The sequence below is a fragment of the Macaca fascicularis genome, chromosome 9 (assembly GCF_037993035.2).
Source record: "Macaca fascicularis isolate 582-1 chromosome 9, T2T-MFA8v1.1".
NCBI classification, from domain to species: Eukaryota; Metazoa; Chordata; class Mammalia; order Primates; family Cercopithecidae; genus Macaca; species Macaca fascicularis.
Genome location: NC_088383.1, coordinates 109328143 through 109354124, shown reverse-complemented (window position 1 = coordinate 109354124; position 25982 = coordinate 109328143). Strand labels below are relative to the sequence as shown.

The 25982-nt window shown below is 45.6% G+C and overlaps 1 long non-coding RNA gene across 6 annotated transcripts; it reads right to left on the bottom strand.

Moving 5' to 3' along the window:
• LOC107130883 (uncharacterized) lies at positions 1 to 25982 on the bottom strand. 6 transcript variants are annotated; one of them, XR_012418077.1, is made up of 4 exons: positions 25494 to 25982; positions 13646 to 16712; positions 3781 to 3905; positions 1 to 3289 (listed from the first exon to the last, which is right to left on the bottom strand). It is a non-coding gene; the product is annotated as an uncharacterized lncRNA (long non-coding RNA). The 6 variants fall into 6 exon arrangements; XR_012418078.1 differs by lacking the exons at positions 1 to 3289; positions 3781 to 3905 and adding an exon at positions 9602 to 9924 and having other exon boundaries at positions 13646 to 13838; positions 14819 to 16712; XR_012418076.1 differs by lacking the exons at positions 1 to 3289; positions 3781 to 3905 and adding an exon at positions 9602 to 9921 and having other exon boundaries at positions 13646 to 13838; positions 14819 to 16712.

Genomic DNA, 25982 nt, shown 5'->3' with positions numbered 1-25982 from the left:
TTATCTTTTTTTTTTTTTTTTTTGAGACGGAGTCTGGCTCTGTTACCCAGGCAATGGTGCGATCTCAGCTCACTGAAACCTCTGCCTCCGAGGTTCAAGCAATTCTCTTGCCTCAGCTTCCTGAGTAGCTAGGACTACAGGCGCCCGCCACCACACCTGGATAATTTTTGTATTTTTAGTAGAAACAGGTTTTCACCATGTTAGCCAGGCTGGACTGGAACTCCTGACCTCAGGTGATCCACCCACTTTGGCCTTCCAAAGTGCTGGGATTACAGGCATGAGCCACCGTGCCCACCCCCTCTTATCTTTGTATAAAGGTTAAAATACTGTTAAACAGTACTATGTATTGTTTAACAGTATTTAGGAATATATATATATATAATATATGTATGTATTTACAAAGATACAAATATAAAGGCCAGGCCCATTGGCTCATGCCTGTAATCTCAACACTATGGGAGGCTGAGGCGGGCGGATCACTTGAGGTCAACAGTTCGAGACTAGCCCGGCCAAACATGGTGAAACCCCGTCTGTACCAAAAAAAATACAAAAATTAGCCAGGTGCGGTGGGAGGCTGAGGCATGAGAATCGCTTGAACCTGGGAGGCAGCTGCTTGGGAGGCTGAGGCACGAGAATCGCTTGAACCTGGGAGGCAGAGGTTGCAGTGAGCTGAGATCGTGCCACTGCACTTCAGACTGGGCCACAGAGTGAGACTGTGTCTCAGAAAAAAAAAGATATATATGTGTATATAAAGAAATGCCTGGCCGGGCACAGTGGCTCATGCCTGTAATCCCAGCACTTTGGGAAACTGAGGCAGGGAGATCACCTGAGGTCAGGAGTTCGAGACCAGTCTGGCCAACATGGCGAAACCCCATCTCTATTAAAAATACAAAAATTAGCCAGGTGTGGTGGCAGTCACCTGTAATTCCAGCTACTTGGGAGGCTGAGGCAGAAGAATTCCTTGAACTCAGCAGGCGGAGGTTGCAGTGAGTGGAGATCACACCACTGCACTCAAGCCTAGGTGACAGAGTAAGATCCCATCTCAAAAAAAAAACCAAAAAAACAAAACATGCTTGGGCAAGATGAATACCAAATTTAGGACAATAGGGAAGGAGATGTAATCAGAGAAGTTTACATAAGGGCCTCAATTCTGTTAAACTGGGTGGAGGATATATGGGTCTTTTGTATTTTATACATAGTATGCAAAAATAATATTTGATCATTCTATTACTATTATTATTATTATCATTATTATTATTAAGACACAGTTTCACTCTGTCGCCCAGGCTGGAGTGCTGTGGCATGATCTCAGCTCACTGCAACCTCCACCTCCCAGGTTCCAGCACTTCTCCTGTCTCAGTCTCCCAAGCAGCTGGGATTACAGGCACCTGCCACCATACCCAGCTAATTTTTGTGTTACTAGTAGATATGGGTTTCACCATGTTGGCCAGGCTGGTCTTGAACTCCTGACCACAAATGATCTGGCTGCCTTGGCCCCCCAAAGTGCTGGGACTACAGACATGAGCCACCGCGCCCAGCCTGATCATTCTGTTAAATACTGCAGCCTACCATCTGTCCATTACTCCTGATTCCGCATTTCCTGCTGTACCATTTCTCTCTCTCTTTCTATTTTTTTGTAATAGAGATGGGGTCTTTCCATGTTGCTCAGGCTGGTCCCTAACTCCTGGCCTCAAGCAATCCTTCAACATCAGCCTCCCAAAGTACTGAAATTACGGGAATGAGCCACAGCACTTGGCCCTGCTTTTTTTCATAGTGCCTTTAAACCTTATCTGCTGGGCGCAGTGGCTCACGCCTGTAATCCCAGTACTTTGGGAGGCTGAGATAGGTGGATCACCTGAGGTCAGGAGCTTGAGACCAGCTTGGCCAATATGGTGAGACCCTGTCTCAACTAAAAATACAAAAATTAGCTAGGTGTGGTGACGGCACCTGTAATCCCAGCTACTCAGGGGGCTAAGGAAGGAGAATTGCTTGAACCCAGAAGGCAGAGGTTGCAGTAAGCTGAGGTCATGCCACCGCTCTCCAGCCTGGGCAACAGAGCAAGACTCCATCTCAGAAATAAATAAATAAATAAACTTATCTATCTAATACTTACTATATAATCTACATATTGGGGCCATGAGCAGTGGCTCACACCTGTAATTCCAGCACTTTAGGAGGCTGAGGCAGGAGGATCACCTGAGGCCAGGAGTTCAAGGCCAGCCTGAGCAACATGGCAAAACCCCATCTCTATTAAAACTACAAAAATTAGCTGGGTGTGGTGGTGCATGCATGTAGTCCCAGCTACTCAGGAGGCTGAGGCACAAGAATCGCTTGAATACCTTAAACCCAGGAGGCAGAGGTTGCAGTGAACCAAGATTGTGCCATTGCACTCCACCCTGGGCGACAGAGAAAGACTCTGTCTCAAAAAAAATTTTTTTTAATCTGCCTATTTAGATTTAATTTTTATAATCTCCTCCTCTGTTGCGCACAGTCACAATAGAATGTAAATAACACAAATGTCAGGATATTCTGTTCTGTTCCCTGATGTATCCAAATATTTGAATTGTACCTACCCTGGAGGCACCCAGTAAATAACTGCAAGACAAATCAGTTCTGATAAACCACAAGAGAGATTCAGGATAAAGAATACATTTTGAACACATGCATTTGCTCCCTCCCCAAACTATAGTAAAATAACAGTAAAGGGTTTTTGAGAGGTATAATCCCATAAGGACAAAAGAATGGGGAAGAGACCAAAATAAAATTTTGGAAGCTGGAAAACAGGTTGTGAGTAATAGCTGTCTTAGAACCTGGAAAGCTGAAGCTTAAGCAGGCAGCAGGGGTAGCCAAAAGCAAAGTAGTTTACACCAAAGAAGCCACAAAGGTTCAAGATGTGGTGGCCCCAGCTACCTTTGGAAGGGGAGGAGAAAGGGGAAGGTATGGCTAAGAATAGGATAATTGTTGAAGAAATTGTTAGTTCTCCCAACTCCAGGTAAAACAGTGGAGGCTGATTCATTGGAAGGAGTGAAATCAAGAATCTCTTGACTGGGGAATACCAGAATCAGTTAAGGGCTAAGTTATAGCATCAGTCTGGGTCCATTCAGGAGACAGAAACTACACAGTACTATAGAAAAAAAGAGCATAGGGTAAAGACTAATATTTATATACTGAATGTTGGACTCCTTAGTCTTCCAAGAACTTCTCCTTTTTCAGCTTCTAGAATGCTGGTAACTAGGCCTGAATTCTCAGGCTGGAGATTGGAGGAAGCTTCTCTGCAGATTCTGACAACCTAAAAGAAAAACACCTATGATATAGGCAGGACGCAGTTGCTCACACCTGCAATCCTAGGGCACTTTGGGAGGCCAAAGCAGGCAGATCACTTGAGGCCAGGAGTTCAAGACCAGCCTGGGCAACATGGTGAAACCCTACCTCTACTAAAAATACAAAAATTAGGCCAGGCATGGTGGCTCACACCTGTAATCCCAGCACTTTGGGAGCCTGAGGTGGGCGGATCATGAGGTCAAGAGATGGAGACCATCCTGGCCAACATGGTGAAACCCCATCTCTAAAAATACAAAAATTAGCTGGGCGTGGTGGTGTGCACTTGTAGTCCCAGCTGCTTGAGAGGCTGAGGTAGGTGAATCGCTTGAACCTGGGAGGCAGAGGTTGCAGTGAGCCAAGATTGCACCACTGTACTCCAGCCTGGCAACAGTGTGAGACTCCATCTCAAAACAAACAAACAAACAAACAAATAAAACTAGCCAGCGTGGTGACACAGACCTGTAATCCCAGCTACTTGGGAGACTGAGGCACAAGAATCTCTTGAATCCGGGAGGTGGAGGTTGCAGTGAACTGTGATCACACTACTACACTCCAGCCTGAGGCCTGGGTAACAGAGCGAGATCCTGTCTCAAAACAAAAACAAAACAAACAAAAAAACTATGATACTAGTATTGAGAATTACTCTAAGAAACTATCCAGTCAGAAAGACAGCGCTCTGCTCACACTGAATGTGGCCTACCACATGTGCAGAGCCTCCAGCTGGCTTTTTGGTGCCTCATTGTCATACATAAACAGATAGCCAAGGATCATTCGTTATCTGCAGAAACAAATCTGCCAAAACGGAAAACAGGACAGAAAAAACTTGGAGGGCAAGAGACTTTGTAGGGAAAAGAAAAATATTCCCCAACTAATCACTGATATTCTTAAAGGAATAAGAAAATATTGCAGGCTGGGCATTTTGGCTCATACCCATAATCTCAGCACCTTGGGAGGCTGAGGCTAGATAGAGAATTGCTTGAAGCTAGGAATTCAATACAGCGGGTGCTGGGGCCCACGCCTGTAATCCCAGCAGTTTGGGAGGCAAAGGCGGCTGGATCACTTGAGGCCAGGAGCTTGAGACCAGCCTAGCCAACACGATGAAACCCCGTCTCTACTAAAAATACAAAAATGATAGCGCATGCCTGTAGTCCCAGCTACAGGTTGAGGCACGAGAATCACTTGAACCTGGGAGATGGAGGTTACAGTGAGCCGAGATCATGCCAGCACACTTCAGCCTGGGCAATATAGTGAGACTCTGTCTCAAAAAAAAAAAAAAAAAAAAAAAAAAAAAAAAAGAATGGGTTTATCCAAAGCAAGAGAGTAAACCAAGAAAGAGGAACACAAAGGATCCAGGAACAGGGGATCTAACACAGGAGAGAACAATGCTGAAGAGAATTCCCAGGACAAAAATTGTGTAAGCAATAGGTTGAGAGAGTAAGCAGTCCAGATTGGAGCATGTGAGGGGGCTCCAGCAGATATTTCTTCAAGAAAATGAAATTGAAAAAATATCTGATGTGACCAAATGTATTGAGAAGAGATGTAGACAACTGGGGCGGAAGTTGAGTTAAATTAATATAGTAAGTACATAGAAAAATACAACTATTAGGTCCAAAAAAACCAAAAAGTTATGCAAGAGAGAAACATTACTTGGCTTACTTGGGTACATTACTTGGCTTATTTGTGAACAATATTTGCATAGTCACAGCAGTATAAACACTGACTTTTTTTTTTTTTTTTTTTTTGAGACAGAATCTTGCTCTGACTCCCAGGCTGGAGTGCAGTGGCGTGATCTCGGCTCACTGCAACCTCCGCCCCCCGAGTTCAAGCAATTCTCTGCCTCAGCCTCCCTAGTAGCTGGGATTACAGGCACCGCCACCATGCCTGGCTAATTTTTGTATTTTTAGTAGAGATAGGCTTTCACCATCTTGGCCAGGCTGGTCTTGAGTTCTTGACCACCGTGATCCACCTGCCTCAGCCTCCGAAAGTGCTGGGATTACAGCTGTGAGCCACCGCGCCCAGTCGACACTATTTAATTAACTGACTTTTTTACAACACAAGTGTATTGAGAGGACAGAAAAAGTGAAGCATGCAGATACCATGTGAATGAGTGAGGATGTGGTAGTGGTGGCACTGGTGATGGTGAAAAAGATAAAATTCTCATCTTTGGTGAGAAGTTCATAAATAATGTAATAATGCTTAAATTAACACATAGTCATATAAGCCTTTAGAGATAAGTCATTTAGCGATACAGAGGTAAATGCCAGAAGGTTCCATTAAGAGGAGTTGAAAATGGTTACCTTTGAGGAGCTGAAAATGGTGGGGAGTGGAGGCTGGGGTACTACTGTTTCAAAACAAGCCTTATGGCAGGGATGGGGAAGTTGGGGGGGGGGGATGTGGACAAGCCTTATAAGGCCATTTAACTCTTTAAATCATGTACAAGTATAACTTAGATATAAAATAAGAACAAAATACAAAGAGACTATATGTTCACTTTTCAAGTGAACAGAGCCCATTGGGAGGCCCCCACCCCCAATCTATTTCTATGACATTGTCTTATGTGATATCTCACCAATCTTCCCCCAGCCTAGTACTCAAACAAGGGTGCTAACAAGACTAAAAGGGAGACATTGGTTGAGTCTGGATCTGCCCTGTCAGGCTCTTGTTAGAAGCCCAAGTCAGCAGCCCATTAACACTAGATTACTTCTCTCCAGTCAAGTTAAAGATTTTTCTGCTGAAATTACAAATATCAAAACCAGGATGTCCCAGTCGCGGTTGCTCACGCCTGTAATCCCAGCACTTTGGGAGGTCAAGGCGGATGGATTACAAGGTCAGGAGTTCAAGACCAGGCTGGCCAATATGGTGAAACCCCATCTCTACTAAAATAAAAAAACAAAAAAAATTAGCCAGGCGTGGTGGCACATGCCTGTAATCCCAGCTACTCAGGAGGCTGAGGCAAGAGAATTCCTTGAATCCAGGAGGCAGAGGTTGCAGTGAGCTGAGATCACACCACTGCACTCCAGCCTGGGTGACAGAGCGAGACTCCATCTCAAAAAAAAAAAAAGAAGAAAAAACAGACTGACTCAATCCTAGTGTGTTTCTTCTTCCTTATATTCCACTGAACATCTTGGTTCCAAAACCCATGATTCTAAACACACCTTCTACTCCTTTCTCTAGGTTTTCCTCCATTCATTGCTAGAATGGCGTTGGGGTCCACCTGCCTTTGGTAGCACTCACATTTGCCAAGTCTTTTAACGCTTGGGTAACGAACTATTTTTGTTACCCTTTCACCTCACTTTCTTGCCTTCACCGAGGATAAAATGCAGAGGTACTATCAGCTGTGCTTTTTTTTTTTTTTTTTTTTGTACAGAATATTACCTTTACCTAACAAATTCTACAATATTTTTCCTTTTTCTTCACTGACTATTCTACTGGCTCTGATTCTAAGGCTGGTCCATGACATAAATAAGGAACTGTTTGGGAAACAAAGCTAGAATGACCTTGGTAAACCGAGTGTGCTCATCCACTCACTGCATAGTACTCAAGGGAAAAGAATGTCTCATTTCAGATGGGTTCAAAACAAAACATTTCACTTTGTCCTTGTCTCTGACCTAGACAACCCGCTTCTCTGTGATAAAGAACGCATGCTTATGCTGTTTTCCACTAAATAAAGCTAGAAGGGATATTTAATATCTTGGAAGACTGAACTGGGATTCATAAAGCTCTCAATAAGTTCCAAAGTTAGAATTAACAAATAAATGAAATTTACCAGGGAGATTTTATATATATATATATATGTGTGTGTGTGTGTGTGTGTGTGTGTGTGTGTGTGTGTATGTGTGTGTGTGTGTGTATATATATATATATATATATATTTTTTTTTTTTTTTTTTTTTTTTTGAGATAGAGTCTCGCTCTGTCGCCCAGGCTGGAGTGTAGTGGCGCGATCTCGGCTCACTGCAATGTCCGCCTCCTGGGTTCACGCCATTCTCCTGCCTCAGCCTCCTGAGTAGCTGGGACTACAGGCATGTGCCACCCTGCCCAGCTAATTTTTTGTATTTTTAGTAGAGACGGGGTTTCACTGTGTTAGCCAGGATGGTCTCGATCTCCTGACCTCATGATCCACCCACCTCGGCCTCCCAAAGTGCTGGGATTACAGGCATGAACCACCGCACCTGGCCAACCAGGGATATATTTAAAGTCCCACGCTTATGTTCAAAATATTAATTTCACAAACATAGGATGAAGAAGACTTAGCTTAACAGTTCAAGTGAAAAAGGCTATGAGTCTTGGCTGACTACAAACTTAACAAACTGTTTTTTAATTTTTGTATTATTAGTATTAGTTTTTTAGGCTTAACAAGTTGAGAGTAGGAAGTAGCTAGGGAGTGACTACCAAAATGTAAATACTTCTCTTTTTACTTCTGACAACACAGGCCAGATTGTTTGAGTGCATCTATCAGTTCACAAATAAATATTTACTGAGGATCTGATGTGTGTCTAGTATGAGGAAAGGGCTGTGGCAGTAGAATGAAAGGAAAAACCCAAGGATCTTTGAACAGGTTGGACAGACAACATATACATAAAAATGATAGCAGTAATGATCACTTACATTTTAATAGTGCTTTAATTTATTATGTCTTTCATTTATACCACCTCTTTGTACTTCATAGCTGCCCTATGAGGTGGTAAGTCAAATACAGTTATCATTTTATTTATTTATTTATTTATTTTATGTTTTAATTTTTGAGACAGAATCTCACTCCGTCACACAGGCTGGAGTGCAGTGGCACGATCTTGGCTCACTGCAACCTCTGCCTCCTGGATTCAAGTGATTCTCCTGCCTCAGCCTCCCAAGTAGCTGGGACTACAGGCGCGTGCCACCCCGCCTGGCTAATTTCCGTATTTTTAGTAGAGATGGGGGTTTCACTGTGTTGGCCAGGCTGGTTGTGAACTCCTGGCCTCAAATGATCCGCCTGCCTCGTCCTCCCAAAGTGCTGGGATTACAGGCATAAGCCACCAAGCCCGACCAGTTATCATTTTAAAGATGAGAAAACTGAGGCTGGGAGAAGTTAAAGCAGTGATTCTCAAACGTTTAGCTCTCAACCCCTTTATACCCTTAAAACTATTTAGGTACCTTACACTACGCACAAAAATGAAATCAAAAGGGATCAAAGACCTAAGTGTAAGAGCTGTAATTATAAAACTCTTAAAAGAAAACTAAGTGTAAATATTTGTGACCTTGAAACAGACAATGGCATCTTTAATGTGACACCAAAAGCACAAGCAACAAAGTGAAAAATAGATAACTGGACTGCATCAAAATTAAAAAGTTTAACGCTTCAAAAGATACTAGCAGCCAGGTGTGGTGGCTCACACCTGTAATCCCAGCACTTCAGGAGGCTGAGGTGGGAGGATCGCCTGAGCCCAGGAGTTCGAGACCAGCCTGGGCAACATAGTGAGATCTCATATCTACAAAAAAAATTTAAAAAATTAGCCAGGGGTGGTGGCACACACCTGTGGTCCCAGCTACTTGGGAGGCTGAGACGGGAGGATTGCTGGGGCCTGGGAAGTCGAGGCTTCAGTGAGTTGTGTTCAGGCCAATCCATTCAAGCCTGAGCAACAGAATGTGATATTGTCTCCAAAAAAAAAACCAGATAAAATAACAACAAAAACCTATTACTATTACATTACAACAATTTTTTAAGGAAAATAACTATTTTCCAAAGCAAACAAATATTTAGTGAGATGAGAGTTATTTTACATTTTTACTAATCTCATTAATGTCTGACGTAATAGAAGACAGCTGGATTCTCCTATCTATTGCCATACGTTGTTTGAAGAAAATGTAATCTCATTCAAATATGTAGTTGGAAAAGGGAGGAGGAATTTTTTTTTTTTTTTGAGATGGGGTCTCACTCTGTCACCCAGGCTGGAGTGCAGTGGGCCAATCTCGGCTTACTGCAAGCTCCGCCTCCCAGGCTCAAGTGATCCTCCCACTTCAGCCTCCCAAGTAGCTGGGAATACATGCACATGCCACCACGCTCAATTCATTTTTGTATTTTGGTAAACACAAAGTTTTGCCATGTTGTCTAGGCTGGTCTTGAATTCCTGGACTCAAGTGATTCGTCCACTTTGACCTCCCAAAGTGCTGGGATTATAGGCGTAAGCCACCACAGGGAGGAGGATTTCAATAGATAATTGTGGATATTCTTCTTTGATACTACACTAAAACTCAACAAGTGTAGTGTCACATGCATCCATGTGAAGAGACCACCAAACAAGTTTGTGTGAGCAACAAGGCTGTTTATTTTACCTGGGTGCAGGTGGGCTGAGTCCAAAAAGAGAGTCAGCAAAAGGTGGTGGGACTTTCATTAGTTCTTATAGGTTTGGGATAGGCATACAAAGTACATTCTCAAGGGTGGGGGAGAATATATATCAGTTAGAGTGGGGCAGGAACAAATCACAATGGTGGAATGTCGTCAGTTATGGCTAGTTTCACTTCTTTTGTGGATCTTCAATTGCTTCAGGCCATCTGGATGTATACATGCAGGTCACAGGGGATATGATGGCTTAGCTTGGACTCAGAGGCCTGACATTCCTATCTTCTTATATTAATAAGAAAAACAAAACAAAATAGCGGTGAAGTGTTAAGGTGGCAAAAATTTTTGGGGGTGGTATGGAGAGATAATGGGTGATGTTTCTCAGGGTTGCTTCAAGCGGGATTAGGGATGGTGTGGGAACCTAGAGTGGGAGAGATTAAACTGAAGAAAGATTGGGGGTAAGGGGTGATACTGTGGGCCTGTTAGAAGTATTTGTCATATAGAATGATTGGTGATGGCCTGGATGCAGTTTTGTATGAATTGAGAAACTAAACGGAAGGAAGACACAAAGTCCTACTGAATAAGAGGAGAAAAATAGGTATTAAAGGACTAAGAATTGGGAGGACCCAGGACATCCAATTAGGGAGTGCCCAAGGGGGATCAGCATAATTATTTGCTAGGTTGGCAAATTTTTGGGCTCTATCCTTGAGTTTTTTTAGTTGTCATATACCAGACCAGATTGGTTTAGGTAAAAACAACACTCTTCATTTAAAAATATAGAGTCTTTTTTTTTTTTTTTTTTTTTTTGAGACGGAGTCTTGCTGTGTCACCCAGGCTGGAGTGCAGTGGCATGATCTCGGCTCACTGCAAGCTCCACCTCTCGGGTTCACGCCATTCTCCTGCCTCGGCTTCCCCAGTAGCTGGGACTACAGGCGCCCGCCACCACGACTGGCTAATTTTTTGTATTTTTAGTAGAGACGGGGTTTCGCGGTGTTAGCCAGGATGGTCTCGATCCCCTGACCTTGTGATCCGCCCACCTCGGCCTCCCAGAGTGCTGGGATTACAGGTGTGAGCCACCGCGCCTGGCCCAGAGTCCTCTTTTTTTAGCAGTGAGTAAGTCGAGGCCTCTGTGATTTTGGAGGAAAGAGAAATGCAAAGCCAGCAATTGTTTGTTAAAGAAGGATTAGAAATGGAGAAATGCCTGGGAGAGAGTGAGATTGATAGTGTAGCGGAGATAGCTGGGGAGAGGTAGAGGGTGGCATAAGAACGGGAACCAGAATAAGAGTGAGTATAAAAGTAAAGAATAGGACTTCATCAGGGTGAAAGTATTGGAGGGTACCTTGCCACTGAAGATCTTCTATCCACTTCAAGAGAGACTTAAGGGTGGCAATTTGAGGTAAAACCAGGAGCCACTAAATACCAAGAACCTGAGAAACTGCTTGGGTGATTTGACTAATAAAGGCTGGTCCGTTATCAGGCTGTATAGAGGTGGGAAGGCCAAACCGAGGAATTATGTCTGACAGAAGGGAAGAAATGATCCCCGTGGCCTTCTCAGACCCTGTGGGAAAGACATCTACCCATCCAGTGAAAGTGTCTATCCAGACCAAGAGGTATTTTAGTTTCCTGACTCGGGGCATGTGAGTAAAGTCACAGGGGCAAATCCCCGAGCTTGATGTATAGGGAAGGGAGGGAGCCTGAACAATCCCTGAGGGGTAGTAGAATAGTAGATGGAACACTGAGAAGTGATTTTCTTGAGGACAGATTTTCATGATGGAAAGGAAATGAGAGGTTCTAAGTGATGAGCTAGCAGCTTGTAACCTACATGGAAGAGGTTATGAAATGACAACAGAATAGAATGGGCCTGTGAGGTTGGAAGGAGATATTTTCCTTTGTCCAAGAACCATTTGCCTTTTGTGGGAAGAGATTGATAGGTGGAAGTTTCAGAGAGGGAGTAGGTGGGAGTGATAGATGAGAAGGAGAAAAACTCCCTGAGGGGCAGAAGTTGGAACACTAGCTGCTTCTTTAGTTACCTTATCAGCATAAGCATTGCCCTGAGCAATGGGATTTGATGCCTTTTGATGGCCCTTGCAGTGAATGACTCCAGCTTCCTTTGGAAGTAAAGCGGCCTTGAGAAGAGTTTTTATTAAAGAGGCGTTAATGATGGAGGACCCTTGCGTGGTGAGGAAACCTCTTTCAGCCCATATAACAGCATGGTAGTGCAGGATGTGGAAGGCATATTTAGAGTCACTATAAATATTGACGCATAGTCCCTTTGCAAGAGTGAGGGCCCGAGTTAAGGCAATGAGTTTGGCTTCCTGAGAGGTAGTGGAGTGGGGCCGAGTGGTGGCCTCAAGGATAGATGTGGAAGATACTATAGCATAGCCTGCCTTTGCTGGTGAGTGGCGATTAGGCCTGATGGAACTGCCATCAATAAACCAAGTGTGATCAGGGTGAGGAACAGGAAAGAAGGAAATATGGGGAAATGGAGTGAATGCCAGGTGGATCAGAGAGATACAGTCATGGGGGTCAAGTGTGGTATCAGGAATAATGTGGGAGGGCGGATTGAAGTCCGGACCAGGAACAATGGTAATTGTGGGAGACTCAAAAAAGAGTGAGTATAGGCCGGGTGCAGTGGCTCACACCTGTAATCCCAGCACTTTGGGAGGCCAAGGTTGGCGGATCACTTCAGGTCAGGAGTTCAAGACCAGCCTGGCCAACATGGTGAAACCCCATCTCTACTAAAAATACAAAAAATTAGCTGGGCGTGGGGCGCACACCTGTAATCCCAGCTACTCCAGAAGCTGAGGCGGGAGAATTGCTGGAACCTGGGAAGCGGAGATTGCAGTGAGCTGAGATTGCACCACTACACACCAGCCTGGGGGACAGAGTGAGACTCCATCTCAAAAAAGAGTGAGTATAGCTGAAGGAGCTGGGGAGTAGAAAGTATAGTGTCAGGTATGAAGAAGAAAATAGATTTTGGAAGTTATGAGAACTATCAAGAGTGAGTTGAGCATAATGTGATTTTGAGGGCCTCTAAAAGTATCAACGCAGTGGCAGCCACCACATGCAGACATGAGGGCTAGGATAAAACAGTAAGGTCAAGGTGTTTGGACAGAAAGGCTAGAGGGCATAGTCCCAGCTCTTGTGTAAGAATTCTGACCACATAGCCCTGCACTTTGGCTGTGTGTAATGAAAAAGTTGGGATGAGTTAGGGAGAGCTAGTGTGGGAGCAGTTTTTAGGGCTGTTTTTAAGGAATGGAAAGTGGAGTGGGGAAAGGATTTAGGATTTATGGGGTCAGCTAGGTTTATCTAGAACAGAATAATGGGTCGTGGAGGGAGGTAATGAGGATAGGAGAGTATATGGGTTTGGCACTATGGGGTGGATAGGCAAGACAATTTGGTTGATAAGGCACAGATCCTGAACTAACCTGTAAGACTTGTCTGGTTTTTGGACAGGTAAAATGCAGAAATTGTAAGGAGAGTTTATAGGCTTTAGAAGGCCATGCTATAGCAGGTGAGTGATAACAGGCTTTAATCCTTTTAAAGCGTGCTGTGGGATGGGGTATTGGCATTGAGTGGGGGTAAGGGTGATTAGGTTTTAATGGGATGGTAAGGGGTGCATGATCAGTTGCCAAGGAGGGAGTAGAGGTATCCCATACTTGTGGATTAAGGTGGGGAGATACAAGGGGAGAATGCAAAGGAGGCTTTGAACTGGGGAAAACAGCGGCAATGAGGTGTGGCTGTAGCCCAGGAATAGTCAGGGAAGCAGATAATTTGGTTAAAATGTCTTGACCTAATAAGGGAGCTGGGCAGGTGGGGATAACTAAAAAACAGTGCATAAAAGAATGTTGTCCAAATTGTCACCAGATTTGGGGAGTTTTAACAGGTTTAGCAGCCTGGCCATCAATACCCACAACAGTTATGGAGGCAAGGGAAACAGGCCCTTGAAAAGAAGGTAATGTGGAGTTGGTAGCCTCCATATTGATTAAGAAGGGGACGGACTTACCCTCCACTGTATGAGTTACCCAAAGAGTCTGTGATGGTCCAGGAGGCTTTTGAGGCAATCCGGCAGCATCAGTCTTCAGCCACTAAGCCGAGAAGATCTGGGAAGGAGTCAGTCAGAGAGTCTTGGGCCAGAGTTCCAGTGGCTCTGGGAGTGGCTGCTGGGTGAGTTGGACAGTCCAATTTCCAGTGGGGCCCTGCACAAATGGGACATGACTTAGGAGGAATTTCGGGCTGTGGGCATTCCTTGGCCCAATGACCAGATTTCCAACACTTGAAGAAAGATCCTTGGGGAGGCGATCCTGGAGGAACACCTGGCCACTGCAGTTCAGGCGTTTTGAAGTTCTTGTGTGCTGGAGATGTGGCTGGGGTTTCTCTCACAGTGGAGGCAAGTAGTTGCAACTCAGAAATATGTTGCCTCTACTCTATTATTGTACACCTTGAAGGCGAGGTTAATTAAGTCCTGTTTTGGGGTTTGAAGGCCGGAATCTAATTTTTGGAGCTTTTTCTAATGTCGGGAGTGGATTTGGTAATAAAATGCATATTGAGAATAAGACGGCCTTCTGGCCCCTTTGAGTCTAGGGCAATAAAACGTCTAAGGGTTGTTGCCAAACGGGCCATGAACTGGGCTGAGTTTTTATACTTGATGAAAAAGAGCCTAAATGCTAACTGATTTGGGAGAGGTCAGATGAAGAAAAAGGAGCATTAACCTTCACTATGCCTTCAGCTCCAGCCGCCTCTTTTTTTTTTTTTTGCCTTGAAGTGTTTGGAATAGAATTGGTCTAGCAATCTTTCAGGATTTCGGTGATGGGCCCTCCCTGTCTGGACACTGTCAACCCACAGCTGGAGGGGCATTTAAGGCACATCATTTGTGATTAGAATTACACAAAGTTTGATTAATATTACAGCTGCAAAATTAACATACATAATTTTCACTCAATTTAAAATATTTTGTTTTGATGAAATTCTTTGCTTTCACAATAGCAGATGAATAGTACACAGTATATTGAATTCTGTAAATTATTTTTGAGAAAATACAGAAGTGAGAAATAGTGATTTCCTCAATTTGTTTATGGTCTATCACAAAGTAGGCTGAAGTTCAGTATTAAATAAATAGACATCCTAATAAAAGTTTGCACAAGTTTTCCTAAGGAAATACATTCATAAGACTGTTTACCTTCTGTTTGACAGCAGTGACAGGAACGTGGGGATTCCCACTCAAGACGAGTCCCTAGCACTAGGCTCCTGGCACCCACAGCCCAGGCACGCTGCATCACCTGGTGGGGTGCAGCCTGGGCTTCTGTGAGTGAGGTTTCCTCAACTGGAACTCTGGTTCCATGTTTGTGCTTAGCCTGCGCGGTTCTCGTAAACACAGAAAATCTGCCTGCCCACCTCCAGTGCTGAAGACAGACCAGTCAAGGAGGTGTTGGTGAGAGTGTTGTGTTCACCATGTGGAGATCAGATGGTGATACCGCATCTTCTTTGCTGACTTTGGTAACTGGGTGTCTAGGGAGGAGCGACTGGGAGTGGCCGAGCAGTTGCCTGGACTCAACTTCTGATTCTGCAGCCAGGAGTCAGATGCAGGCCCAAGGGTCAAGGGGGAGTTGTTCAGCGCCTGGAATCGCCCAGCACTGTGCTGTGGGCCACACAACGCTCCTGCTCTGTTTTCCCAGGCACGGACAGGCACTTGGAAGGCAGCTTTGCCCTTCTGGCCACCTGGAGACCTCTCAGTGGTGCAGATGGGACAAACTGAGGGCCTCTCAGAACACCCACTCGTGCCAGGAATGCCAGGCCCCAGCTAGCTCTGATGAAGGTCAGGATGGTCAGCCACCTCTTTCAGAGGAAATTGTTGGGCAGGTGGGAGAGGGTTAGTCACAGAATGAAACTGTAAGCAGCACTGAGTGTGAGGAGGAGAGGTGATAAAAGGATTATAGAGTGGGGGAGAGGAGGGGGAGGAAGAATTGGGACCTGGCTCCGCCTGGCGAGGAGCAGCCTGGGGAGAAGGGGAGAGGTCAGATGGGTCCATAGAAAAGAAGGATTCAAAGGACTCAGAACCTGTGGTGGAGACTGAAGGAACAGACAGGAGAGAAAGAAGAAAGATGTGGGACGAGTCGCATTGGGAGCAGAGACTAGCGAGGGACCGACGTGTAAAAGAATGCCTGGACGTCAGGCACCTCAGACCATTTGCCCATTTTATGACAAGAAATATCTAGATCTTGTAGGACGGAGAAATCGAAAGTGCCATTTTCTGGCTTTTTGGAATCATTTTCGAGTTTGTATTGGGGCCAAGCAGCGTTGCAGAAGAAAATAAGACACTTAGATTTTAGGTCAGGTGTGAGATGAAGAGGTTTTCAGTTTTTGAGAACACAGGCTAAGGGAGAAGGAGGAATGAAGGGTGGAAGGTTGCCCATAGTGAAGGAGGCAAGCCCAGAGAAAAGAGAGGGTAGAGACACGGAGAAGGCAGATGGGGTGGCAGGGGGCGTTGAGCAGCCCTGAGCTGCAATGTGGGTGAGCAGCCAAAGCAGGCATCCCCGCAAGTGACTTGCCACCAAGGGAATGTGGGTGAATGACCAAGGCAGGCATCCCCACGGTGATCAGACACCAATGGAGTGTGGGTGAATAATCAGGCAGGGGTCCCCACAGTGATTGAACACCAAGGGAAGACTGTCTTCCCGAGTCCATGACTGGCACCGGAGTTTTGAGTCCACGGATAAAATATGTCTCCTTGTCTCTACTAGAGAGGAAAAAGAACTGCAATTGGAAGAACAGGGAGATTGAAGGGTAGCGAGAGAGGAAGATTGAAGGGTAGCAAGAGAGGCTGGAGAAGAGTGAAAAGACTACTTATCCGATTTGAAATTGGTGAGATGTTCCTTGGGCTGGTTGGTCTGAGGACCTGAGGTTGTAGGTGGATCGCCTCATGAGTGAGGGCGAGGACAGCAGACTGGTCTCTCGAAGGAGTCCTCCTGTCCCGGGTCTTTGGCACCAAATGTCAGACGCATCCTTGTGTAGAAACGACCAAACAGGCTTTGTGTGAGCAACAAGGCTGTATATTTCACCTGGGTGCAGGCAGTCTGAGTCAGAAAATGTGTGGGGAAAAGAAAGAGATTAGACTGTTACTGTGTCTATGTAGAAAGAAGTAGACACAAGAGACTCCATTTTGCTCTGTACTAGGAAAAATTCTTCTGCCTTGAGATGCTGTTAATCTGTAACCCTACCCCCAACCCTGTGCTTGCAGAGACACGTGCTGTGTTTACTCAAGGCTTAATGGATTTAGGGCTATGCAGGATGTGCTTTGTTAAACAAGTGCTTGAAGGCAGTATGCTTGTTAAAAGTCATCACCACTCTCTAATCTCAAGTACCCAACTGTATATTTCACCTGGGTGCAGGCAGGCTATGTCCGAAAACGGAGTCAGCAAAGGGTGATGGGATTATCATTAGTTCTTATAGGTTTGGGATAGGCGCACAAAGTACATTCTCAAAGGGCAGGGAAGAATATTGCAAAGTACCTTCTCAAGGGCAGGGGAGAATATATCATATCGGTTAGGGTGGGGCAGGAACAAATCACAATGGTGGAATGTCATCAGTTATGGCTAGTTTCACTTCTTTTGTGGATCTTCAGTTGCTTCAGGCCATCTGGATGTACACATGCAGGTCACAGGGGATATGATGGCTTAGCTTGGGCTCAGAGGCCTGACAAGTAGTATCCTAAAGGTTAATTGCACTGGGAATTTGAAACCATATCAATGAATTTTTTGTATTTCATTACATTATAGTTCATTGGTCTAACTTGCAATTTTTTTTTTATTTGTTTTTGAAACATGGTCTTACTCCATCACCCAGGCTGGAGGGCAGTGGCACAATCATAGCTTCCTGTAACCTTGAACTCCTAAGCTCAAGCCATCCTCCCACCTTAGCCTCCCAAGTAGATAAGACTTCACACGCATGCCACCATGCCTGGCTAATTTTTTTACTCTTATTATTTTTGGAGATAGGATCTTGCTATGTTGGCCAGGCTGGTCTCAAACACCTGGCCTCAAGTGATCCTCCAGCCTCTGCCTCCCAGAATGCTGGGATTCGAGGCATGAGCCACCACACCTGGATTCATTTGCCTTTTCAAAACATCTTTTATCCATGCATGATTTTGTAACATTATGTTTTGGTCATTTGAAAAGTACCGGTTCACTGAGTTATGCAAATCTTCTAAAATGTTGACACATTTTATTCTATAATATTTAAAAATTCACATTTGTTAACATCACCACTGATATCATCAGATTAGTCTTTAATTATTGGGAAGCTGTCAAGCTTAGTACCACATGCAAGATTTCCAAAATTCTGAGTTTTGCTTGAAAGCTACCCCTCCCCTCCCCTCCCCTCCCCTCCTCTCCTCTCCTCTCCTGACAAGGTCTTGCTCTGTTGTCTGGGCTGGAGTGCAGTGGCACAATGATGGCTCACTGCAGCCTTGGCCTCCCAGGCTCAAGTGCTCCTTCCACTTCAGCTGGTGCATGCCATCATGCCTGGCTAATTTTTTTTTTTCTTTTTGGACAGACTGCCCAGGCTGGTCTCAAACTCCTGAGCTCAAGTGCTCCTCCCACCTCAGCCTCCCTAAGTGCTGGGATTAGGAATGAGCCACTGCCAAAACCTCAAATTTATTATTGGAACAAATATTGCAAGGTAACAATTTTACTTTACTAATATTCTTGAAACTGCAAAATACCAAAGTCTGAACAACCAGTTTGTCATTCTTTCAAAAAGAATGATACTACATGAATAAAGGGGCTAATTCAGCTCACAGCTACAATGATTACACTAATGTTTTTCCTCAAGACAACCGCTGTTCTTTGACATGTAGCAGAGGTACTTTATAAGTACTTCCTGCTTCCCATTTCATGCCACAGAATTTTTAAAAGATGTTCTTAAGGATCAAAATTTAATAAATTAATAATTTTTATTTTATCAAGAACATCTTGGCTGGGTGTGGTGGCTCACACCCGTAATCCCAGCACTTTGGAAGGCTGAGGTAGGTGGATCACCTGAGGTCAGGAGTTCGAGACCAGCCTGGCGAACATGGTGAAACTACTAAAAATACAAAAATTGGCCGGGCGCAGTGGCTCACGCCTGTAATCCCAGCACTTTGGGAGGCTGAGGTGGACAGATCACGAGGTCAGGAGATCGAGACCATTCTGGCTAGCACGGTGAAACCCCGTCTCTACTAAAAATACAAAAAAATTAGCCAGACATGGTGGCGGGCGCCTGTAGTCCCAGCTACTCTGGAGGCTGAGGCAGGAGAATGGCGTGAACCCAGGAGGCAGAGCTTGCAGTGAGCCGAGATTGCACCACTGCACTCCAGAATGGGCAACGGAGCGAGACTCTGTCTCAAAAAAAAAAAAAAAATTAGCCAGGCGTGGTGGCAGGCACCTGTAATCCTAATTACTTGGGAAGCTGAGGCAGGAGAATCGTTTGAACCCAGGAGGCAGAGGTTGCAGTGAGCCAAGATAATTGCATTCTAGCCTGGGGGACTGAATTCCCCTCCAAGTGCAGGGCCGTGAGGAATGTAATGCCCACTGGTACAGTTTGGTGCTACTACCGTGATTGCTATCAAGGTGCAAAGAATTTCCCACCATCAGAAGAAATGTCAATGTGATGGTGAAAAAAGGCAAATAAAGGCTTAATATCACCATGGACATCATTTTAGCCTTATGGATGCCCTGAAAATTATTTGGGGTACCCTCAGGGGTCCATGGACTACACATTGAAAACCTCTGCATAAATGCCTTTCCCCAAAGCCACACATCTATTAAGTAGTAGAACCAGTACTTGAAACTGGGTCATATTGACTCCTAGCCTAATGGTTTCTCTATTGCACCATAGTATGCAAAATGAATGATACAGATATGAAGTATAATAAGAACTCACATTAAGGGCCGGGCATGGTGGCTCACGCCTAAAATCCCAGCACTTTGGGAGGCCAAGAGGGGCAGATCATGAGGTCAGGAGATCAAGACCATCCTGGTCAACATGGTGAAACCCTATCTCTACTAAAAATAAAAAATTAGCCGGGTGCGGGGAGTACACATGTAGTCCCAGCTAGTAAGGAGGCTGAGGCAGGAGAATTGCTTGAACCCAGGAGGCAGAGGTTGCAGTTAGCCAAGATCATGCCACTGCACTCCAGCCTGGCAACAAAGCGACACTCTGTCTCAAAAAACAAAACAAAACAAAAAAACTCACATTAAAACCAAATAATTAAATTTCTACCAGAGGCCTACTTAGAAATGCAATTAGTGTTTATCAGCCAGGTATGATCACTTTAAGCTCACCTAGTCCAGATCATAAAGACAGCTTAAACAGATTTGGTCAAAACCATGAAGAAATGGGAACTAGCTTGACAATCAAAAGAGATGAGATTGACATCCATTCCCTAGACTGAAAATAACATAACTCCTATTACCTTATGTTTGGTTGAAGAGCTTAGATGTGCTTTATATCATAGTCTTAAAACTAGGTGGGGCCGGGCACGGTGGCTCACGCTTGTAATCCCAGCACTTTGGGAGGCTGAGGCATGTGGATCACGAGGTCAGGAGATCAAGACCATCCTGGCTAACATGGTGAAACCCCATCTCTACTAAAAATACAAAAAATTAGCCGGGTGTGGTGGCGGGCGCCTGTAGTCCCAGCTACTCGGGAGGCTGAGGCAGGAGAATGGCGTGAGCTCAGGAGGCGGAGCTTGCAGTGAACTGAGATGGCCCTACTGCACTCCAGCCTGGGCGATAGAGCAAGACTCCGTCTCAAAAAAAAAAAAAAAAAACCTAGGTGGAACCTAAGAGGTATCTAATCCATTATCTCATCCCATTCAGGAACCTGCTTACAGAATCTTGGACGAGTTGAACAAATATGGTGGGAGAAGCAGCTTACTCCTCCCAAGACACTGTAGAATAGCTCAAGTTATTTGAGCTGCCCTCCCGTCCATAGCCACGCTTGCTCTCATTCCCACTTAGTCTTATTCCTTTATTCAACCCTCTGGACAATGAGGAATAGGTCTATTTCCTTGTCTGTGTTATATTCTAAGTCAGCTACTAAGGCCCCTCATAAACCTTCCCCCCTCCTTTTTTTTTTTTTTTTTGAGACAGGGTCTTGCTCTGTCACCCAGGCTGGACTACAGTGGTGTGATTGAGGCTCACCAAAGCAGCAGCCTCTCAGGCTCAAGCAGTCCTCCCACCTCAGCCTCCCAAGTATCTGGGACCACAGATGTGTACCACCACATCCCACTACTTATTTTTTTTTTTTTTTTTTGTAGAGACAGGGTCTCCCTATGTTGTCAAGGCTGGTCTTGATCTCCTGGCCTCAAGCAATTCTCCTATGTTGGCCTCTCAAACTGTTGGGATTATAGGCATGAGTCACCATGCCCAGCACCCTTTTTCAGTCTTAAAGTTTTCAGTTTTTCAACTTTCCTTTCTGTCTGGACCCATTCCAGGGTCTTTTATTTGTTGGTGGTTTTGTTTTAGAGGCCCAGGTGTGGCCTTTACCCATACTCCAGACCTTGCTCCCAGTCTCGCCTCCTCTGTGCTGTGGTCCTGGGTCATCCTTCCCTTCTTTAATGACTGAGCCCTTCTTGTATTCCAGACAGTGTGCTCTGGTCTGCCATTTAATCCCCAGGACAACCCTGTGAAGTGGGTACCATCAACTTCAATTTTTTTTTTTTTTTTTTTTGAGGCAGAGTCTCTGTCACCCAGGCTGGAGTATGGTGGTGCGATCTCGGCTCACTGCAAGCTCCATCTCCCGGGTTCACGCCATTCTCCTGCCTCAGGCTTCCCAGTAGCTGGGACTACAGGTGCCCGCCACCACACCCAGCTAATTTTTTGTATTTTTAGTAGAGATGGGTTTTCACCATGTTAGCCAGGATGGTCTTGATCTCCTGACCTCATGATTCGCCCGCCTCAGCCTCCCAAAGTGCTGGGATTACAGGCATGAGCCACCGCACCTGGCCAACTTCAATTTAACTCTTGTTAAAATTAAGGTATTCGGCCAGGTGCGGTGGCTCATGCCTGTAATCCCAGCATTTTGGGAGGCTGAGGCGAGCGAATCACCTGAGGTCAGGAGTTCGAGACCAGCCTGGCCAAATGGTGAAATCCCATCTCTACTGAAAATACAAAAATTAGCCGGGCATGGTGCTGCACACCTGTAATCCCAGCTACTCCAGGGGCTGAGGCAGGAAAATCCCTTGAACCTGGGAGGTGGAGGTTGCAGTGAGCCGAGATCATGAGATCATGCCACTGCACTCTAGCCTGGATGACAGAGTGAGACTCTTGTCTCTTAAAAAAAAAGAAAAAAATTAAGGAAGGAATTCTAGCTGGAGTGTAGCAGGATGAGCCACAGACAAAACCCCACAGACACCAAGTTAAAGAAGGAAGGGCTGGCCAGGAGCGTGGCTAACGCCTGTAATCCCAGCACTTTGGGAGGCCGAGGCGGGTGGATCACGAGGTCACGAGGTCAAGAGATCAAGGCCATCCTGGCTAATACAGTGAAACCCCGTCTCTACTAAAAATACAAAAAATTTAGCTGGGCATGGTGGCCGGCGCCTGTAGTCCCAGCTACTCCAGAGGCTGAAGCAGGAGAATGGCGTGAATCCCGGAGGCGGAGCTTGCAGTGAGCCGAGATCGCGCCACTGCACTCCAGCCTGGGCGACAGAGCGAGACTCCATCTCAAAAAAATATAAGAAGGAAGGGCTTTATTCCGCCGGGAGCATCTGCAAGACTCACGTCTCAAAAAACCGAGCTCCCCAAGTGAGCAATTCCTGTCTCTCTTAAGGGTTTACAACTCTAAGGGGGTCCGCATCTTATGACTCTAAGGGGGTCCACGTGAGAGGGTCATGATCGATTGAGCAAGCAAGGGGTACGTGACTGGGGGCTGCATGCACTGGTAATTAGAAGGGAAGAGAACAGGACAGGGATTTTCACAGTACTTTTCCATACAATGTCTGTAATTTATAGATAACATAACCAATTAGGTCAGGGGTCGATCTTTTAACTACCAGGCCCAGGGTGTGGCGCTGGGCTGTCTGCCTGTGGATTTCATTTCTGTCTTTTAGTTTTCACTTCTTCTTTCTTTGGAGGCAGAAATTGGGCATAAGACATTATGAGGGGTGGTCTCCTCCCTTATGAGGAGTTTAGATAATTGTACAGACCTGTGTAAACATTACCTCAATGAAGATATAGAACAGCTCCCTCATCCTTGCCTTTTTCTTTTTTTTTTTTTTTTTTTTTGAGACGAAGTCTCACTGTGTCACCCAGGTTGTAGTACTGTGGTGCAATCTCAGTTCACGGCAACCTCTGCTTCCTGGGTTCAAGGGGTTCTCCTGCCTCAGTCTCCTGAGTAGGTGGGACTACAGGCATGTGCTACCACACCTGGCTAATTTTTGTATTTTCACAAAATACAAAAACTGTTGTATTTTGTATAACAATTGTTGGCTAGGCTGGTCTCAAACTCCTGACCTCAGGTGATCTGCCTGCCTTGGCCTCCCAAAGTGCTGGGATTACAGGTGTGAGCCACCCATCCTTCTCATGCCTTTTTGCAGTCACATATGTAATTTAAAAAACTGGGACAATTATATATATATGTAGGTATGTATACTTTTTTTTTTTTGAGATGGAGTCTCGCATTGTCACGGGGGCTGGAGTGCAGTGGCACGATCTCTGCTCACTGCAACCTCTGCTTCCCAGGTTCAAGTGATTCTCCTGCCTCAGCTTCCCGAGTAGCTGGGATTACAGGCACCCGTCACCACACTGGGCTAATTTTATATTTTTGGTACAGACAGGGTTTCACTATGTTGGCCAGGCTGGTCTCAAACTCCTGACCTTGTGATCCACCCACCTCAGCCTCCCAAAGTGCTGGGATTATAGACGTGAGCCACCATGCCCAGCATATATACTATTTTTTAACCTGAGTGTTTCTAAGATACATTGGGGGGAAAAAGATGCATTGAACATCTCTTTATATAGTTTTACAACATAATTTTAATGGCTGTATTCTATCAAACGAATGCTTTATAATTTATTTAATCAATGTCCTATTGTTATGTACATATATAAACAATGTCCTGCTTCCTCTTCCTGTAATTATTTTCTTATTTCTATGATAGTATTGTAGTTTGCTTTTTTAAAAAATTTTTCATATCTTTCTGATACTTCTTTGTTTGTTTTGCTAGCTCTGTGCCCTGTTTTTTTTTTTTTTTTTTTTTTTTGGGATGGAGTCTCTGTTGCCCAGGCTGGAGTGCAGTGACACAACCTCAGCTCACTGCAACCTCTGCCTCCCATGTTCAAGCCATTCTCCTACCTCAGCCTCTCCAGAAGCTGGGATTACGGGCGCCCGCCACCACGCCTGGCTAATTTTTAATAGAGACAAGGTTTCACCATGTTGGCTAGGCTGGTCTTGAACTCCTGACCTCAGGTGATCAACCCACCTAGGCCTCCAAAGTGCTGGGATTACAGGCATGAGCCACCACACCTGGCCTCTGTGTCCTCTTTCTACCTTCCCAAGATTCTGTACTTGAATCTTCTTTTTCTTTTGAGACAGGGTTTTGCTCTTGCCCTGTTGCCCAGGCTGGAGTGCAGCGGTGCTATCTCGGCTCACTGCAGCCTAGACCTCCCCAGGCTCAGGTGATCCTCCCACCTCAGCCTCCCACGTAGCTGGGATTACAGGCACATGTCACCACACCCGGCTAATTTTTGCATTTTTTTGTAGAGTCAGTATGCCCAGGCTGGTCTCGAACTCCTGGGCTCAAGCAATCCTCCTACCTTGGTCTCCCAAAATGCTGGGATTACAGGCATGAGCCACTGTGCCCTGCCCGAATCTTCTTTTTTTTTTTTTTTTGAGACGGAGTCTCACTCTGTCACCCAGGCTGGAGTGCAGTGGCCGGATCTCAGCTCACTGCAAGCTCCGCCTCCCGGGTTCACGCCATTCTCCTGCCTCAGCCTCCCGAGTAGCTGGGACTACAGGCGCCTGCCACCTCGCCCGTCTAAGTTTTTGTATTTTTAGTAGAGACGGGGTTTCACTGTGTTACCCAGGATGGTCTCGATCTCCTGACCTCGTGATCCGCCCGTCTCGGCCTCCCAAAGTGCTGGGATTACAGGCTTGAGCCACCGCGCCCGGCCCCGAATCTTCTTATTCTATAATTTCTCTTTAGGTCATCAATTTCTCTCCAGCTCCACTATAAACCCTTTGGATCTCATCTCTACTTTTCTTCTCGACACCAGATCCTAATTTCCAAATGTCTACTGGGTATCATATCCACAGGGATATACTTCTTGCAATTCAAACTCCACATGTCAACAACTGAACTCCTATTCCCTTTTCAAAATCTCTCTGCTTCTCTCTTTCTCATTTTTGCTACCTATTTCAGGTAGGGGAAGTGCTGTCCTCCCAACCATTCAGGCTAGAAACCTCAAAGTCCTCTTCTGATTGCTGTCCTCACTCATCTCACACATCCAGTCAATAAAGTGCTATTGATTCTCCTCCCAAATGCCTCTCAGCTTGTGCCCTTTCCATTCTCACCGTGACTATCCCAGCTTGTGAGGTCCCACGACTCCTCAACGGAATGGTGACAATAGCCTCCCAACTTCTCCCAGTTCCCAACCCCCGCTACTCTGCCCTGTTGCCATGAGAGTTAACTTTGCGAAACAGAGAGATTATTTTCCTCTTCTGCTTGAAAATATCTGATGACTGCTTATCACTTACAGAAGCAAGTCTAAACTTTCCACTGTCCCCTCCCACTCTCCCACCACACACCACCTTCCTGCGCCGGTTGCGTCAGCCTCGAACGTTCCTGAACGCTTTGTTGTTCCTGTGCTTTTACTCACGTTCTCCCCAGTGACTGCCCAATCTTTAGTGTGTTTTGCTGACTCCTGGCGCTCTGCCTCTCCCATGAGAGGCGTTTTTGCACGATTGCAGACAGGAATAAAAATGAGCTCTGCCTACTGGGCCGTCCTGGTTAGCAAGGTCTACACCACCTCAAAGGCAGCTATGGACTACGAGCCCACAAGGAATCTCGGGTTATGAGGGAGGGGCTGGCCATGAAGACGGCCAAAGTGCCTCGTTTGTCTTCCCAGCAGGGAAGCTATGGGACCTCGGCGGGCAGGGATCGCGATCTCCACCCTTCTGGAAAACTCTCTGAGTTTGGAGCACTGTTCGCGGCCGGACTGAGTGGCATGTCCGCATTTTCCCCATTCCAGGGTAGGGCAGACTGAGGTAGGAGAGCAGAGCCCCAAGGCCGACTCCCCGGGAAAAAAAAAAAAAGGAAAAGGCTCCCGCCGACCTGTGATTCACAGGAGCAAGAGCCTGGAAGGACC